The following is a 19,932-nucleotide window of genomic DNA, read 5'->3' as shown; positions in this document are numbered from 1 at the left end:
GCCCGTGTAAAATTTCTTGCGTGTTCTGTTTTGAGATTTTAAAGTTGCAAGGGACACACGACCAAACCAGACTCCCATGTGTTAGCCGTCTGTCTTATACAGTCCGGTCACACTCCTGTGTGTCAAGCCGTGTGGACTCAAATTGAACCTTAAACATCAAGTTTACCATTCCCTGCAACCTTGAACAGCAAGTCCAATAGTTCAATCACATCAAAACACAATTAAATACCTCAAAAACATGTCAAAATAATCAACCTAATGACCTAACCAATGTACTCTCATAGGTACTTCACATATTTTATCAAAACAATTCAACAATTATTCCATTCAATTAAATTCTAAAATCATGCTAATTTAACCCAAATTTTGCCTATTTCATACTCATTTATACATCAATTTAAACATTCCACATTAAAACTCAACATATCACATAAATTCATTTAACAATTACAATACTATTTACATATACTTTCCAAAATGACGTGCATAACATACTAGGAAAAATATTACCTAAATTGTCAAAATTAAATTAAATTTTCTAAATTGTAAGAGTTCAGGGATACTTCGACTCCAAGTACCCCTAACGTGCATAACAACCAACACTGTTTTCTAAATTGTCAAAATGAAAGTAAATTTTTTTTGGATTGAATTTAATTTTAAAAAGATTAGTAAAATATTTTTGACCAAAAAAATTTAATTTTGAAGCAATTGTTTTAAAATAAAATAATTTTAATAAACTTTAATGTAATTTAAATTTTAGGATTTGTTTTATTTTTTTTTTAAACCAGATCATTAGGTTTAAGCGTTACACACCACTTAAAAGCTACAAACGTTAAACGAAGTAAATAAGATCAATATAAGTGGATGATAGCCGGGTACTACAAATATGACCATAAATGAAACCCAAATGTACATAACATAGTTTCCCAAATAATTTTAATTTGTATAGTTTATTTATTTTTTATATTAGTTTTGCGATTTATAAAGTTTTCAACATTGGAGATTATCCTTTTCAATAATATTATATTCAAAGTTTGAATTTTTATTTTTTGTCATATTATTACATTCAATAATTGTTAGTAAAATTTGTATATTTTAATGTATCAAGTAAGCTGGATAGATTATTTTTTTAACAAATATTCTTTTTCTGAAGTAGTAGTTATTTATTTTAACATATAAGTATCATATTTGCATTTCTAAATAAAAAGACTGAAATAAAAAAAAAAAGCATATCTAAAGAAGCATGACAGATACATGAACAAATAATAAATAAAAGAGAAAATGTTACTTTTATACATTGTTTTCATAAAGATTACAATGAATGAAACTCTCTCAATGACATGTTTCTTTCTCCTTTATTCTTTCTTTTGAAAAATAATAAATAATGACCAATTTGAAAAAATGTAAATATTAAAAAATTAAATTTATTATTACTAAGATATTTTTATAGTTAATTTTATATTTTAACTATTTTTTATATTAAATGATAAATCAGGTTTGATTCAATTATATCACAATATTTTTATAAACATTTTAATTAATTGTTTTGCAATCACTCTAAATTATTTATTATATTAAATAATAAGTTATATATAATTATTTTTATAATTAACCATTCTTTATAAAAATGCTAAGTATTATTTCAATAAATAAAAATAGTATATTTTTTGAGGGAATAAAAAAACTACTTAAATCAGTATTAAAATATACTAAGAGAATTTGACATTAAATAAAAAAATTTGGCATTAAAAACTTAGTTGGGATTGTTTGTCTTATGTTGGATATGATTTGCAAATGGATTTTGATTGGAAGTTTTAGGTGGACCCATGGTTTCTCTTTATATCAACTGAGTGAGAAGTTTTGTGTGATTATTGATATATCTATATGGTGAAAATATTTAAATTTTGGTCAAAGATAGAATTATATTCATCTGTGTTACCTAGCCTTACATGAAGGGAAATTGAGTTGTAATCTTTTAAGTGAATAGGTTCTAGTCGCAACTCTTCGATTAACATAATTTTGATTTGTTTATAGGTTGATGGTTTTTATGAGACTGAAAAAAAGATGTGTTGGATATATTCTCTAACGATATCATAACTAGTTAAATAGGCCTTTTCATTTCTTTGTAGCTTCTAGTCAGGCTGGCTTGGGCCTTTGGCATGTTGAGCAATTAAATAGGTGACAATCAAAGATAATGTGTTATCCTTTCTATTAACACTAGCTGATATCTGATATTTGATTAACATTAAGTGAAACGTGATAACAAAATATCAGACTAGATAAGCACTAGATAAGCATGAAAATCTTCAGCTATGATTATAGTTTATGTTTGCAAAGCTCTAATCTGAAGTTGAAAGTTTTACTTTTTTAACCTTTTAGTTCGATTTATATTTGCAAATGTTAATTTATGTCATCGTTTTTTGTATGAATCATGCATTCACCTCGTCAGTTGCATGCGAGGATGACCTAGTTTTATTTATCTTTTTATCTGTTTGAGGGCAGGTTCACACGAATATATTCTTGTTGTTTCTTTAGGTTAATATGTTAATTGTTTTCTGGTAGGTTTAAGTTTATTTGACATTCATTTGCGCTAACATTATGTTTGTTTGCCTTTTTTTTTTTGCCTTTTTTTTTCTTTTTGTAGGTCTTAACTTTTAGGGACATAGCTCCCCAGGCTCCTGCGCACATTTTAATTATTCCAAAATCAAAGGATGCCTAAAACAATAAAACAAAAGAAAAAATATCATTTCTTGTATGAAGCACTATTCATGTATGCTGTGATGTGAACCCAAAATTCACTTTAGTACATGTGCATGTGCAGTCAGGTGTGCACATTAAATCTAGACTTGATAAGGTGCTCGTCAATGGAAATTGTGTTCCAGCGGATTTTATCCAAACTTAATATTAACATGAATGATCAGATTCAAGAAGATAGTAAAATAAATGAGTTTGAATTAGAAAAACTATATTAACAAAAAAACATGGTAAAACACTACAAAGCCGACACCTGCCGCAGTTCCTCAGTTACGAATGGCATGAATGGATGTAATTAATTTCAGTATATTCTCGAAAACGTAAAGTATAACAGTTACTAAAGCAACTGAATCATCTCCAGAGTGGTAAAGGCGAGCTTTTCTGGCTTCAATATACCTATGCAAACAATAAAAACATAAATCCCAAGTTTGGGTTGCAGATCTAAAAACTGGACATGTAACACAAAATAACTACAGCTAATTAGAGTAAAAATTATACCGGTATGTTTTGTCAACTTATACGACCATGACAGGTATTTCATGTATGTCTCAACAGCACATACTGATCCAACTTACAATCTCTTGTAATGATAACAATAAAATAACACACACTATCCACTAAATGATTTTTACCACTTTAACCTTTGAAAAAAGGGCATTATGTGTTATATAACAAAAGCATAAACTTCATTAGTTCTCAATTTTCATGATCTATAAATGGCATAAAATCCAGACCCTAATAGCATAAAACAATAGAACTACGTTCTATTAGCAGAAAGCAGATTATAAAAGAACATTCAACATACCAGTCGGCAAAACCGCCCCAAAAGAAATCATAAATTTCTCTCCCAACATCCCCAAAGAAAAATTTGTTGTAACTCTCAGTGACAGCATCAACAAGCATATGCAGTTTTGAGACCTGAAAAATGGAAAACAGTACTCAAGTAACTTCTCTGTAGCATTCAGAAAAAGAATAATCAGGGTATGTATGAGTGGAAGTAACTTGGCTCAAGTATACAAATAAATAGATGGTGGCAAAACAAGCACAGTATTTTTTTCTTACCACCCAACATTCTGGAAGATGAAGCCTTAGAAGATACCCCTCCGTGTTAAACTGAAAAGGAAATAATTTCTTCAGTTTACAGAATAGGATGATGCCAATCTTCTTAGGAACAGGACATTGTGATGATGTCAAAAAGAAAAATTAAGTTACACCCTATGCAATAATAATAGATTTCTTTTCTTCTGAGAGTAATACTAATAGTTACAAATGCAAGCATAACTCAGATTAATACTGTTGATAGTACAATCAATAAACACAATGAATACTCCACCAATCTAATAATTAAAAATATTTATGTGCTTGTTGGTTGGGGTTTTGACAGCAGCAAAAGAAGAGAACAAGACAGAGAACAAAGGAGTAAGAAGCTTGACATAATTTACTTGCTCACAAACGTGCAGCAAGTAAGCAATCTACTTTATACAACTGATATGCTTGTTCATTCAATATGAAAACAATACATTTATAATCAAAATACATCACCAAATATTCAACTAATCCCACTAATAAGCATTGGGAATATTAAAACATTGCTTGTACACATGGGATAAGTTAACTTATCAGCTCAATCATCCCCTAAACCCATCAAAACATCAATAACTAAGTTTATTTTCAACCAAACTAAATTACATTGCAACTAAAATAGAAAATATGTTGCTGCAACATGCACAATTGCTGCAGCATGCACAATTGCTGCAGCATGCATACAAGCTGTATGCACTCAACAAAATCATCATAGCAGAATGCACTATAACAAAAACATAACAGCAGCATGGTTGGCCATCTTTTAGCATTGTTCCTTCTGATTTATGTTAAATTTCATATGGTAGTACTGTTTTCAGAAGACAAGGATAGATAGGTGGTCTAATACTATCCCACTAATCTGAGAAAAGAGGAACAAACCTTTCAAGCCTCTATATTCTGCCAACCAGAAACATTATCCCAATTAGGCAGAACCTGCAGCACAAACTTGCCAGCATTCCATAATTTAATGGTGAAGGCTGTGTTCGTTGTTAGCCTTTCAGTTGATAAATTAAGATCCTAGAGGTTATTCAAGGAAATTGGTTAATTAGACATACTATCATAAGCTAGAACCATGAACATTAGAGCAGTATTGAACATTATATGACAACTTTTCATTATTGAATTACCAACATATTGCCTGCAGTACAAGACAAACCTGACCAGCAGTTCCTAAAGCAAGAGTGAATCGCAAGGCATCAGTACCAAACTCGTTGATAGTATCAATTGGGTCAATAACATTGCCAAGAGTTTTAGACATTTTACGCCCCTGAAACAGCTTACATGTTAGCCAGATATTTTCTTGTAACACCCCTAACCCCAAGCCGTCATCAAAATAGGACTACGAGGCATTACCAGACTTATACACTGACATTTATACAAAATCGAGTCATAAACTTTACATTTCAGATCAATTCTTATCAAATTTCATCTTAAAGTCCTTAATATGGGCCTACGAGGCCGTATATATGTTTTAGAAGTGATTTGAGACTAAATAGAGAACTTTGGAAAATTTTCCTTGAAGATAGGGGCACACGCCCGTGTGCCTTGGGACACGCCCGTATGGCCTGGAACATGCTCGTGTGCTGCAGCCGTGTGATACATAGCTAGCTACTGACTTAAGCCCACGGCCAAATGACACACCTGTGTGTCGAGGCCGTGTAATATTTAGGAGGTTATTGAGTTTCTTATATGGCCATAAGGCACGCCCGTGTCCCCTGACTGTGTGGCACCATGTAGGCTTGATTTAAGCCAATTTGCCACCCCTTTTAAAGGTAATTTTCACAAGCCATATTATATAACATTTATACCTAAAAATTTTCAACCAAACAATTATTTCAAGCCAAAACAAGTATATTTCATTTTCCAATCACAAAACATCACATTCAACATAGTTTACATACTTAATTATTCATATAATTACATTACTAAATCAAATCCTATACATGCCATATAAACCAAAAAGTTATTTAACAAAATCTACCGAATTAAATCTGGATAGTGTAACCCTTGATGTAGATCCGATCCTCTGTATGTATATAAGTCAATCTACAAAACAAATCACATACACAAGTAAGCTTATAGAAGCTTAGTAAGCTCATAGGCATAATAACACATATCTTACCGAACACTGTACACAATTATATATGTATTAGTTAAACTATTTCATCCTGCAAATCACAACTTCATTAATAAACTCATTTGAATGATTTTCATGATGCAATTCACGAACTTAATTCTTTTGGGCCTATTTCTTATTTATTTCCATTGTCAAATTAAGGAACAATAATGGAGTTGAGTGCTTCATTATCACATTGCCATAGTAAACTATGGACTTTCACATTGTCACACATCACACACCGAAGCCATAGCCCTGCCATGGTCTTACACGGATTACATATCATACTGATGCCATATCTCAGATATGGTCTTATACGGAATCACATTATCACATCACACAGATGCCATAGCCTGACTATGGTCTTATACGGAAGTATATATATCACATCTTTTCCGTCAATTCATTATGGTCATAAAATGAAAGCACTCAAACCATTGTTTCAACTAATTTGTTCTTTTAGTTACACATTATTCATTAGTTAATACAATTTGATAATATTCATCTACAATAAAATACTTTAGCAATCATAAGATTTTCATATCAAACATTGAACTCTGCCATATGAACTTACCTGGGCTAATTTGCAAAAGTCGTAGAAATTCAGGGACTATTCTTAAATTTTCTCCTTCCCACGATTCACTTCGTTTTCTTGATCTATAATTATAATATCATTCCTCCATTAGCTTCTATTTCAATTCCATTCTATTTCACAATTTATGCCCTTAATTTTTAAAATTTCACAATTACCCCAAACTTTTCAATTTTTACAATTTAGTCCCTATTCAATTTATTCATCAATCCAACTAATTCCTTTCAAATATCATTTTATCTAAACACTACAAACTACTTCACAGCCTTTGACATTCCAAGCTTCAACACAAAACCCTAATTCCATCAACGTTCACAATTAGGTCCTAAAATAAATTTCTATACAAATCTCTTCATAAAATCATCATATAATGAAATTAAAACCTTAATTCCATGATAAATCATCATAAAATTTCAGCACTTACTCATGGTAACTTTCTAAAATATTCATAAAAGCAAAAACTATTGAATTAGATATTAGGACCTAGTTGCAAAAGTCTCAAAATCACAAAAATCACAAGAAATAATCAAGAATTGAGCTTACATGTAATAGAAATATGAGAGACCAGCTTAAAAGAACCCTTCAATGGTGTTTTTTTCTGGAGAAGATGAAGAAAATTGAAGAAAACTCTAGATTTTTACCTAATATATCATATTTTACAATTTAATAATTACCTAATTCCAATTTTGCCCCTTGTTCATACTTGATTTTTATTTTCCAGCACACACTTGCCGTCCAGCCCAATAATAGGTGTTTAATTGCCTATTTAGTCCTCCTTTAATAATTACTAGAGCTATTTAATCACATTTCACAATTTTGCACTTAATTCAATTTAGTCCTTTTTACCCGATTGACTACCGAAACCTTAAAATTTCTTGACGAAACTTTAATTCTAACTTATTAACACTCCATAAATATTTTTAAAAATATTTATGGCTCGGTTTATGAATTTGAGGTCTCGATACCTCATTTTTATCTCATTTAATCTACAAATTTGTTTTAATTCATAATTTCACTAATTAAAAATTATTTCTAAAACCACACTTAGCATTTACTTACTAATATCTAAACTCACATGTTGGATTTAGTGATCTCGAATTACTGTTCCGATATCACTGAAATTTGGGCCGTTACATTTCTTGAGTCTTTGGAGCAATGGAACTAGTGTCATGTTATTTGGAAAAGGAACTGTAATGACAAAAGTGTAGATGCAGGTGAAGTGGAACACAACTTGAGAAAAAAAATTATACTTTAAAATGGGCACCTAAGTAGTAGCCTAATTCAGACACTCTACTTACTTGTGAATCACGGATTAGACCATGAAGATATACATATGAAAATGGAACAGTTCCTATGAATTCGGTTCCCATCATGACTATTCTTGCAACCCAAAAGAACAATATATCATGGCTATCCAAAGTGAAAAAGTGTTAAGGCCAACTGTTAAAACATAGAAAAGTAGATTAAATGGAATTTCTTGAGACCAAGTATGCTATAATGCCCTCTAATATGTTAATGAATAATTAATAGAAGCACTCTCTAATGGAAAAGAATAGGGCACATCATCTAAGCAGCAGGAGTTAAACAAAAGGGTTCATACCCAATTTCAAGCATTGTTATCGGATAAAACCTTTTAAAATCCTCTGCCGACACATCTGGCCATCCAAGAGTACTGAAAGGCCATAATGCACTGAAAGAGAGCAAGCAGATCATGTATAGCCAAAATATATAGCATTTATCACACAAACAAAGATTGATGTGAGCATGACAAGTTTCATTTCCAGAGCATGGGAGAACCATATCAAAACCTTTAAAACTCAAGTTGAGGAAGATGGCTAAAAAAAGCAACTTACCCATTTTCTATCAGTTATTACATTACTCAAAAAGCCTAGCAAATAAACTCATTTATCACAATAAAGTGCTTTCAGCCACCTCCCAACAAAATGTTTCAAATAATCAACACGGTTGCCTCTATTCTTTTTGGACTAGAATTAGATATCAAACATATTTGGACTCAACCTTGGACCTCTCAAAAAACCATCAGAACTTTCCTACCAGGTACTAACAGGTCAGGATGTAAGTGGAATTTCAACTTAGGAAGATTGAAATGACAGGAAATCCTACCACTTACAAAGAATTTTTTTTCCTTTAATAATTATGCAAGAAAGTTAAGTGACAACATTAATATAGTCGCTTTATTTGGATGACAATTTCAAAATATTATTTGCTTTCTTCTATGTGATCTCAAAGACTAAAAACAGGATTCATCCTTTTTTATTGGGGGCATGTCAACAGATTTTTTGGAATAGTTCTTCATATCTAATCAATAACTTACATACAGGAAGAAGAAAAATAAAAGGTGCACTTACTTGATTGATAGCTTGAAAATATTACATCATTTAAACACGGTTAATTACATTAGTTAAAGATTGCAATACAAATACCACCTTAGGTTATTTGAAGGTCCTTTATATACTTAAAGAGGTGATAATAGAAATAAACTATTATGGTCCCGAGTCTGGGATTGAGGCACTGGACAAGTAGCGCAAGAAATCAATATGAAGAAAGGGCCTTTTCCCTTATTTTGATTCCTATTTTTGCCATGGTTGTGGAACTCTAAAGGGAGTTGCCTACCTTTGATTTGATGAAACTTTCACCTTATTTTATTCATGAATAATTTACTTATCATAAAAAGGTTTATAATTTAAGAAATAAAATGCAAAACCCTACTTTCTTATTCTAATATGGAAAATAAAAATATGACATCAGAATATTCTAATTTATTAGGAAAGTTATATTTAAACTAATAAAGAAATTTTAAGAAATAAAAATTAGAACAAAATCCCAACAAAATCAGTATCATCCCTGTAGCGACGTAAATTTTTTGCTTCCGGACGCTAATTGAGGAGATTTATTGAAAATTTGAAAACCGACTTTCAATTTTTATAAAAAGGGAGTCGCCACCGATCCTTTTTCCCAGGTGTGATCGAACACCTAATAAATCATATTTTTTTAAGAAGAAAATTTATTTTTTAAACAAAAAGAAGGCCGAGTTTAGGTCTTCGTCAAAAGCCAGAGAAAAAATAAGGTTCGGGAGTCGGTTACGCACGAGGAAGGTATTAGCACGCTTGCGACACCCAAAATTGGTATCTTGTTAAACACGTGTTGTCTTAATTTTCGAAAATGCGAGTTCAATGCAACATTTAATCATAATCCGATCAAAATACGAGAATTTTTATTATTACGATTTCTTCTGAAAAGGACGTTCCGTTTTTAATACGAGTCGATGATATTCACCCAACATAGCGATGAAATCAACGACTTAGTGTTAAATCAGTACGTTGCCTTATTTATTGAAATTAAGAAAATGAATAAAATATTTATTTTTTTAAAATAAAAATTCATAAATAAATAAACGGTGTAAACAATGATATAATGAATGAAAAATATTAACATATAATATAAGAGCATCAAGATAAAAATAGAAACAATATTTACAATAAAAAGAAAATAATAATAAAAATAATGATATGCTAATAATATAATAAGAAAAGCAAACTGATACAGAATGGGTAAGAAACAAAAAATAAAAGAGTTAGAAATACATTGAAGCAAATAATTAATACGACAATTGTAGCGACGTAGAAATTTTAGTTTGGGGTCGCTAATTGTGGCGATCTAGTGAAAAAGTTTGAAAACTGAAATTCGATTTTGAAATAAAAAGGAGTCGCCACCGATCCTTTTTTATAGGTGTGATCGGACACCTATTAGATCTATTTTTAAAACAAAAGAAGGCTAAGTTCAGGTCTACGTCGAAATCCAGAGAAAAAATAGGGCTCGGGAGTCTGTTATGTGCGAGGAAGGTATTAGCACCCTCGCGACGCCCAAAATTGGTATCTCATAAACACGTGTTGTTTTGATAAATACGAGTTCAATGTAACTCTTAGTTGTGATCCGATTGAAAAGACAAGAAATTTTAGTTTATTCCGGTTTTTGAGAAGGACATACCGTTTTAACACGAGTCAATTGATGTTCACCCAACATAGCGATGAAATTCAATGACTTAATGTTAAATCGGTACGTTACCTTGATTATTGAAATTAATTGGAAAAGCATGGATAAAATTCTTGAAGTAATACAAAACAAAGTTGAGATGAAATAAAATAAATAAATAGAAAAATTAAAAATATGCTGAAGTAAATAACAAATAGGGCAATAATGCAAAAATATTGAAAATATATAATACATGTAACACAATGATGATATATGCATATACATTAGAAATGACAACAATATAAAAATGGATTTACTAATATACTACAAAGACACATACATTCATAGATATAAAGAATAAGGATATTAGAAATGCTAAGTATATAATGTTGGAATATATACGTAATATAAAAATTTGTAGAATGTAGTATTAAAATATGTGCACGATATATATAATAATAAAACTGTTGATAATATTTCACAAATATGTATATATACTAAAAATATACATAGCAATATATAAAGTATAATATATAAAAAACGTATGTAAAACATATAAAAAGAAAATACATATGTTAAATAATATTAAATTATTTACATAATACATATATATAGGAACAAACAGCCAATAATACATGAATATGTACATAGGCATATTAAATACATATGATCGATATAGAAATATTAGAATAAATCAATTAAAAAGTAATGCTATGCACAAATAGATATATACATATATAACAAAATACCTAAATAATACTATGTTTGATGATAATAACAATGACGATATAAAAATGTATACTTACAACAACACATTCACTACATTAATAATCATAATAGTAATGGTATTAAGATACGAAGAATAACAATGTAACACAAAAATACTATATGTATAAATCTATACACATAAATAAAAATATACACTATTGTAATAAAGATAATAATAATATACTATTAAAATATATAAAAGCAGACATAACATTTAAATATTAGAATAAAGTACCTAAAATACTAAACATAAATACACATATATATACGCATATAACAAAAATATACAATAATATATAATAATAATAATAATAATAATAATAATAATAATAATAATATGGAAATACAAGAAAATTTAAATAAGAATTAAAGATAAACGAAAAAAAGGACCAAAATTGGATAAAAATCGAAGTTTTGGGGCCAAATCTAAAATAAAAATAAGCCACTGGGTCGTATTGCAACACGCGCGAAGCATGGGGGACCAAAGGCGCAATATCCCCAAGCCTCTAAAACGCTACGTATTAAACGGGGCTAAATTGTAAGGCGGATCGAACTTTAGGGCCAAATTATAAATAAATATAAACTTGATTTGAAACACTGAAAATGCGGAAGGATCGATTGTGCAAATATCCCATTGAATTAAAAACACGCGGATCCTGGAGTGGGTCGGGCCGGATCGGGTCGGACTATGGCGAAACGGCGCCGTTTAAGCGTCTAGGGGTAACGGCCAAAACGGTGCCGTTTTACTCCTCTATAAAAACCAATTTTTTTTGAAAATTTTCACATTTCAGCAGAAGATAGAAAAAAAAAAGAAAAGAGAGAGAGGGAAGAAAGGAGAGAGGGGAGAGGGGAGGGCTCCGGCCACGGGCCGGTCACCGGACGGTCGCCGGAAGCTCGCCGACGCCGGCGCCGGCCACCGTGCACGGTGGCCGGATTTCCAAAAAGTAAATTTTTTCTTACTTTTTTTTGCTGTTTATTTTAGTATTTATTTTTATCCTTAATCTAGATATATGTCTAAAACAGGCCTAAGGCTGAAACTAAAATGGAAAAGAAAAGAAAAGAAAAGTAATCACCTTTAGTTTTCTAGTTCTTTGATTTTAATCCCTTTGATTTTTCTGATCTTGGTTGCTTCAAAAAATGCTTGTTTTTGTATTATAATTTCTATATATTTCTTGACTTTTTCCAAAAAGAGAACCCCTTTACAGTGTTTCATTCGGCTTTTTATAGCCTATTTTGTTACATACTTTGTTATTATTTTTTGCTATTCTTGCTTCTGCTTTGCTTGTCTGTTGTTTTTGCAGGGCATGGCCGGTGTTGGTGGTGGGAGTGTTAGACGGTATGGGCAATGCTAGGTCTCGGGCAGAGGAGGAAGTGGTCTGGCAGCTCCCGTGGGGGCTGAGTGATCGCGCACATGGGGCAACGGCGAGTGGTTCGGTTGATTAGGGTTTTGGGGTTTTGGGTTTTGGGTTTGTGAGGGGTTTGGGCTTCTGTGTATTGGGTTTTGGGTTTGTAAGGGTTTAGGGGTTATTAAATGGGTCATCCGGGGTTGGGTTGTAAAAGGGGTAAATGGGTAATTGGGTTTAGATTATTGGGCTCCGGGTATTGTAATGTATTTGGGGTTTTGTGGGTCAGTGGTTTAAATATTTGGGTTTATTGGGCTGTGGGTATTTTGTAGAAGGGCCCAAAATTGGCCTACAACAACAATAATATTAAAAACAATAATAGTACATGCGATATTAAACGTAATAATAGTATTAAACACGAAATAAAAACAATGAATATATATATACATATAATAATAATTAGTAAAGTGATGGAAACATGATGTTAAAAACATTAATAATGCGACCTATATACATACGTATATACATTAAAATATAAACATAATAATAGTATTACAAAGTATATACATAGTATTAAAGATATATACATATTAGAAATAATAATATTAAAAACAACTATTAATAATACTACATAAATATACATATATATATTAAAAATATATACATAATAATGATGTTACAAGTACGTACATAATATATATATATAAATAGTAATGGTATTAGAAATATATAATATATAGTGTTTGAAATATATACATAAAATAGTATAAAAAAATATAACTAGTAATATTAAAATATATACATAATAATATAAAAAAATATAATATTAAAAAAATTATGTACATAACATATATAAAAAATATATACATAAGATAATATGTAAAAAAATATAATATAGTATTCAAAATATATACATGATATATATAAAAATACATATATAATATAATATTAAAATATTTACATAATATATACATATTAGAAATAATGATGTTAAAAAAACACCTATTAATAATATTACATAAATATATACCTATATATATATATTAAAGATATATACATATATAATAAAACATATACTAATATTAATAATAATAATAAGGATAATATAAAAATATATACATGAAATAGTATAAAAAATATATAACTAATGATATTAAAATATATATACATGAGATAACATAAAAATATATGAATAGGAGGATATTTAAAAATATATACATAATATATATAAAAATATATAATTAATAGTATTAAAAATACTTACATAATATATATGAAAAGCATATACAATATACATATATTAAAAATAACCATTAATAGTACTATATAAATATATACATATATATATATATGCACATAAATACTAATTGAAACTAAATATTAGTACTAATAATAATAACAAATTATTGATAATAGATATAATAATGATATTAATAAAATATAATAGTGTAAATAATATCAAAATAAAATAAAATAAAATACGTAAAAGAGGGTGCAAAAGGATAAAATTTAAATTAAAACAATATTTTGGGGTAACTTTAAAAAGAAATAAAGGAAAATATGATTGATTTGGATGCGCGCAAAACAAGGGAGGACTAAAAAAGTAATTATTCCTCCCCTCAAATCACAACACAGCAAGAGGGACTAAATCGCAAAGCGATATATACTTTAGGGCCAAATTAAAAAATAAAAAAGTACTTGATTGTAAAAGTACGAAAATGCGGAAGGACTGCGTGCGCAATTAACCCCTAAGAGCAAAAACACGCGAATCCTGAGTGGATAGGGTCGGGTCGACCCGATCCAGGGCAAAACGACATCGTTTTGGGGTTAAAAGGTAGCCCCCAAAACGACGTCGTTTTGGGAGGCTATAAAAGGCCAATTTTTTTCAAAAAAAAATCATTTGCAGCCAAAGTGAAGAAAAAAAAAGGGAGAGAGGGAGCTGGGGGAGATTTCTGGCCACAGGGCCAGTCACCGTCCGGTCGTCAGCTGCCGCTGACGGCCACCGTGCACGGTGGCTGGAAAAGATAAATTTTTTTTATTTTTATTTTATTTTTATTTTCCTTTTTATTTATTATATATGTATAACAGATTTGGAAGAAAAAAGAAAAAAATAAAAAAATTGAAAATGAGAAAATGAGAAAATAAATGATAAAGTCACCTCTTTTAATGCTCCGATTTGATTCTTTTATATGGGGTCTCTATGTTTTTTATGTTTCTGTTTCGAATATTTCGTGTTTGTATTTAAGAAAAATGCCCCCCTTACACTGATTTTCGATTTGGCTTTTATAGTCATGTACATTATTTTTTATCCTTAACTGTCCCCTCTCTTTTGATCTTTGCAGGCGAGTGGGTGCTGACACGGGCAGTGGAGGCGACCGGTGGTGCAGGAGGTCAGTGGGTAGTTGGCCGGTGTCAGAACCAAGTGGCGTCGAAAGTTGAGGCTAGGGTTAGGTTTTCCTTTTTTTTTGTTTTTTAATTCAGGCTATACTATTGGGCTAGGGGATTTGGGTCTGAATTGTTTTGGGTTTGGGTAGATTGGGTTCAATTTAGTTTGGGTTAAATTTAAGGATTAGGCTTGGGTTAAAATGGGTTAGTTGGGCTAATTGATATTGGGTTTGCTGTAAATTGGTTTGATTATGTTGGGCCCAAAATTTGCCTACAACAGCTGCCCCTCTTTGCTCATTGTGGTGTAACAAGAATAGAGCAAAGACATAAAGAAAGGCCAATTTTGCCTGGTTTTGCCGAGTCTTGACTTCTTTGGTGCTCTTCTTGCTCAGGTAGTCTTTTTCCAGTCCACCGCATCTTGTAGCTTTGGTTCAATCCACTGCAAATTCGGAGATATGCCTTGTAGCTTCAATCTATTCCAATGTAACTTCAAGGATATGAGATTTATGGCTTCAATCTTCTCTGCAACTTCAGGAAGATAAGATCTACAACTTCAATCCGCTCTTTTACCGCTTCAGTGAGATAAGGTTTGTGGTTTTTTCTTCTGCAACTTCAGAAAGGTAAGATCTGATATCCTCGATCAGCTCCACTGCAACTTCAAGGAGGCAAAATCTGGTGTCTTCAATCAGCTCCAATCTTTGTTCTTTATTGAGAAACAAACATCGACAATAGATCAACCTGCGAACTTAGTGTGTGACCTAAGACTCAATTCACCTCTCACAATATGAGTTGATTTTTTTGAAAAACTGAAATTGGAAATACCTCGACGTGTGACCCGAGGCTCAACTCACCTCTCGCAATATGAGTTGATCTTTGAAACACATAAATTGAAACGCAGAAATTGAAAATACCTCAGCATGTCCCGAGGCTAAACTCACCTCTCGCAATATGAGTTGATTTTTTTTGAAAAACAGAAATTAAAAATACAATTTGAAAAGACCTTGGCATGTGGCTCGAAACTCAACTCACCTCTCGTGATATGAGTTGATTTTTTGGAAAACATAAATTGAAAAACAGAATTTAAAAATTCCTCGGCATGTGAACCGAGGCTCAACTCATCTCTCGCAATATGAGTTGATTTTTGAAAACCATAAATTGAAAATACCTCAGCGTGTGACCTGAGGCTCAACTCACCTCTCGCAATATGAGTTGATTTTTGAAAGACAGAAATTAAAACATCCGAGTTCCAAAACATGTCATCTGGTAGAGCTCGGGTGTCTTTCCCTTGATTCAGTACAGCTATTATCGCATCCTCTTGCTCTGCTGGAGTACCTGTATATGTCATGCATGATGTTATCATGATATGCACATGTTTGTCTTAAATGCCTGTATGCCTACATGATTATGCTATGTGCCTTAGGCATGTTTGTCGTATGTCCTTTTTCGTCACAATTTTTGTGATGATCTGCATTCATTACTTCGGCTCTTGACTTTCTCTTTAGGCCCTGTACCCGTCCTCAAGCTTCACGAACAATCTGCGTTTCTCAGATATCACTCTTTTGGCCCTGGTTGAACTTTATCCTTGCTTTGAGGCTCTTGTACTTATCAAATTCTTATCCGGGTAATGCTTAACATTTCTTTTGTTCAGAGTATGTCATTCTACTATTTATTATTTAAATAAACCACACAATGAGATGCATGAAAATGGTCAGGTAGGGACAAAAGGGATACCTCACATTTATTTATTTCAAAGGTAGTAAACAAAGAAAGTTAACCAAGAATAGTAAAAAGTATCATAAAGAGAAAGGGAATCGCATTCAACAGATACAAATGCTCTAGATATTCAACACATGAGCTCTTCCACGTTTCTTAATCAAGAATCCTTTCAAGTGTGGCTTCTTCTATAAAAGATTTCAAGCTTTCAGAAATGCTTCAAATACTATAGTCTCGCTGTTTGACCCACCATTCAATTACCTTGCTCTTTAAGCCCGGGTTTGCTCCATTAGGAAGCCCTTTCGGGTTTTCATCCTAATCTTTTGTGTTAATCAAGACGCCATTTTCGGGTTTTCACCTTGATCTCTTTTTTTTTAGGCATAATATTTCTTTACAGTATCTGAGTTCACTGGGTTGGGTAACTCTTTCCCATCCATCTCAATGAGAATCAAAGCTCCACCTGAGAAAGCCTTCTTCACTATGTCTGGTCCTTCCCAATTTGGTGCCCATTTTCCTCGCAGGTCTTTTTGTATTGGGAGAATCTTTCTCAGCACGAGTTCTCCTTCGTGGAATTCTCTCGGCCGTACTTTCTTGTCATGGGCCACGATCATTCTATTCTGATACATTTGTCCGTGACAAATTACTTTGAAACATTTTCTTCGATGAGGTTTAATTGGTCATATCGAGCTCGAACCCATTCTGCTTCCTCTAATTTTGACTCCATTAAGACTCGTAGAGAAGGGATCTCAACTTCGATAGGTAGCACAGCTTCCATTCCATAGGCCAGAGAGAAAGGAGTTGCTCCCGTAGATGTCCGTACAGATGTGCGATATGCATACAAAGCAAATGGTAACTTCTCGTGCCAGTCTTTATATGTCTCGGTCATTTTCCCAATTATCTTCTTAATATTCTTGTTGGCCGCTTCAACAGCTCCGTTCATTTTCGGGTGATAGGGTGATCAGTTATTATGCTTTATTTGAAATTGCTCACACACTTCCTTTATCATCTTGTTGTTCAGATTCAAGGTGTTATCTGAAATGAATCTTTCAGGCAAACCATACCGACAAATGATTTCCTTTTTCAAAAACCTACAAATTGCAGTCTTCGTCACATTGGCAAATGAAGCGGATCCTATCCATTTCATGAAGTAATCTATCACTACAAAAATAAATCAGTGTCCATTAGAAGCTTTTGGGGAAATTGGCCATATAACATCCATGCCTCACATAGAAAAAGGCCACGGCAAAGTCATGACATGAAGGGGCGAAGGGGCTACATGAATTTTATCACCATAAATTTGACATTTATGGCATTTTCGTGAAAAACTAATGCAGTCACTTTCCATCATCAGCCAGTAATAACCGAGTCTCATAATATTCCTGGCCATAGTGAAACCATTGGCATGTGTCCCACAAATTCCTTCATGGACATCTTCAAGTATTTTTCTGGCTTCAACAGCATCTACGCATCTCAAGGGCACTTGATCTTTTCCTCTTTTGTACAGAATGTCCCCATCAAGAACAAATCCTACTGCCATTATTCTGATTGTTCTTTTATCATTCTCATTTGCTTGTTTGGGATACTTTTGATTCTTGACATATTCTAAAATATCATGGAACCATGGCCGTCCATCTGGCTCTTTTTTAATGCTGAAATAGTGTGCAGGGACCTTGTACATGCTCATTTGGAGAGGCATTATTTCTGTTTCTCTATTTGCTTTGAACATCGAAGCCAAAGTGGCCAGGGCATCAGCCAATTGGTTTTCTTCTCATGGAAAGTAATTAAAAGTTATTTCTTTAAACTCTTTGATCAGTCCCGCCACTAGATCACTGTATTTGACTAATTTCGGATCTCTTACTTCCCAATCTCTACGGATTTGGTAAATCACCAGCGCTGAGTCCCCGTACACCTCTAGAATCTTGACATTTCGTTCAATAGCTGCGCGAAGACCCATGATACAAGCCTCATATTCTGCAATGTTATTGGTACAGAAGAAGTTCAATCTGGCGGTGAAAGGATAATGGTTCCCTTCTAGTGATATCAAAACTGCTCCAATCCCATGCCCCAATGCGTTCAATGCACCATCAAAGCTCATCTTCCATGACTTCTCTTTTGATGACTCGCACTCTTTTTTTGTAATGCACATCAAGTCTTCATCCCGGAAATCAAATCTCAATGGCTCGTATTTATCCGTTGTTCGAGTTGCTAAGAAACCAGCTATTGCGCTTCCTTTTATCAACTTTTGACTCACATAGACGATGTCGTACTCTGATAGTAAGATCTGCCATCGTGCTATTCTTCCTGAGATTGCAGGTGATTCCATCATGTACTTTATGGGGTCCAACTTTAAAATTAACCATGTCGTATGATACAACATATATTGTCTGAGCCTCCGAACTACCCAAACCAAAGCACAATAGAATTTTTCAATTCACGAGTATTTTGCCTCATACTCTGTGAACTTTTTGCTGAGATAGTAAATCTCCTTTTCTCTTTTCCCCGACTAATCACGTTGCCCTAGTACGCAACCCATTGAATTTTCAAACACAGTCAGATACAATATTAACGGTCTTCCTGGAATTGGCGGTACTAGCACCGGGGGACTAGACAAATACTGTTTTATCTTGTCAAAAGCCACTTGGCACTCCTCGTTCCATTCTCCCGGATTATGTTTTCAAAGGAGTCAAAAAATTGAGTCACACTGGTTGGTAAGTTAAGCAATGAACCGAGCGATGTAGTTCAACCTCCCTAAAAACCCTCTGACTTCTTTTTGCATACGCGGAGGTGGTAGTTCTTGTATGGCTTTTATCTTACCTGGATCAACTTTAATGCCTTTCTCACTAACGATGAAGCCTAGTAATTTCCCCGAGGTAGCCCCAAACGTACATTTGGCTGGATTAAGCTTCAGTTGGAACTTTCTCAATCTTTCGAACAACTTCCTGAGGTTTCCAACATGCTCTCTTTCCCCCTTGGATTTGGCGATCATGTCATCGACATAGACTTCTATTTCTTTATGCATCATGTCATGAAACAACATCACCATGGCCCTCTGATATGTTGCCCCAGCATTCTTTAATCCGAACGGTATCACCTTATAACAAAATGTTCCCCACATCGTTACGAAAGTAGTTTTCTCCATATCCTCAAGAGCCATCTTTAGCTGATTATAACCCGAGAATCCATCC

The 19,932-nt window shown here is 32.6% G+C and overlaps 1 pseudogene; it reads right to left on the bottom strand.

The window, feature by feature from the left end:
- The window catches only part of LOC107887735 (isoleucine--tRNA ligase-like), a 63,102-nt pseudogene that overhangs the window by 4,141 nt on the left and 39,029 nt on the right, over positions 1–19,932 (bottom strand).

Source organism: Gossypium hirsutum, chromosome A03 (genome assembly GCF_007990345.1).
Source record: "Gossypium hirsutum isolate 1008001.06 chromosome A03, Gossypium_hirsutum_v2.1, whole genome shotgun sequence".
Taxonomy (NCBI): domain Eukaryota; kingdom Viridiplantae; phylum Streptophyta; class Magnoliopsida; order Malvales; family Malvaceae; genus Gossypium; species Gossypium hirsutum.
Note: the sequence above shows the minus strand (reverse complement) of the source record. Positions and strands in the feature narration are given on the sequence as shown.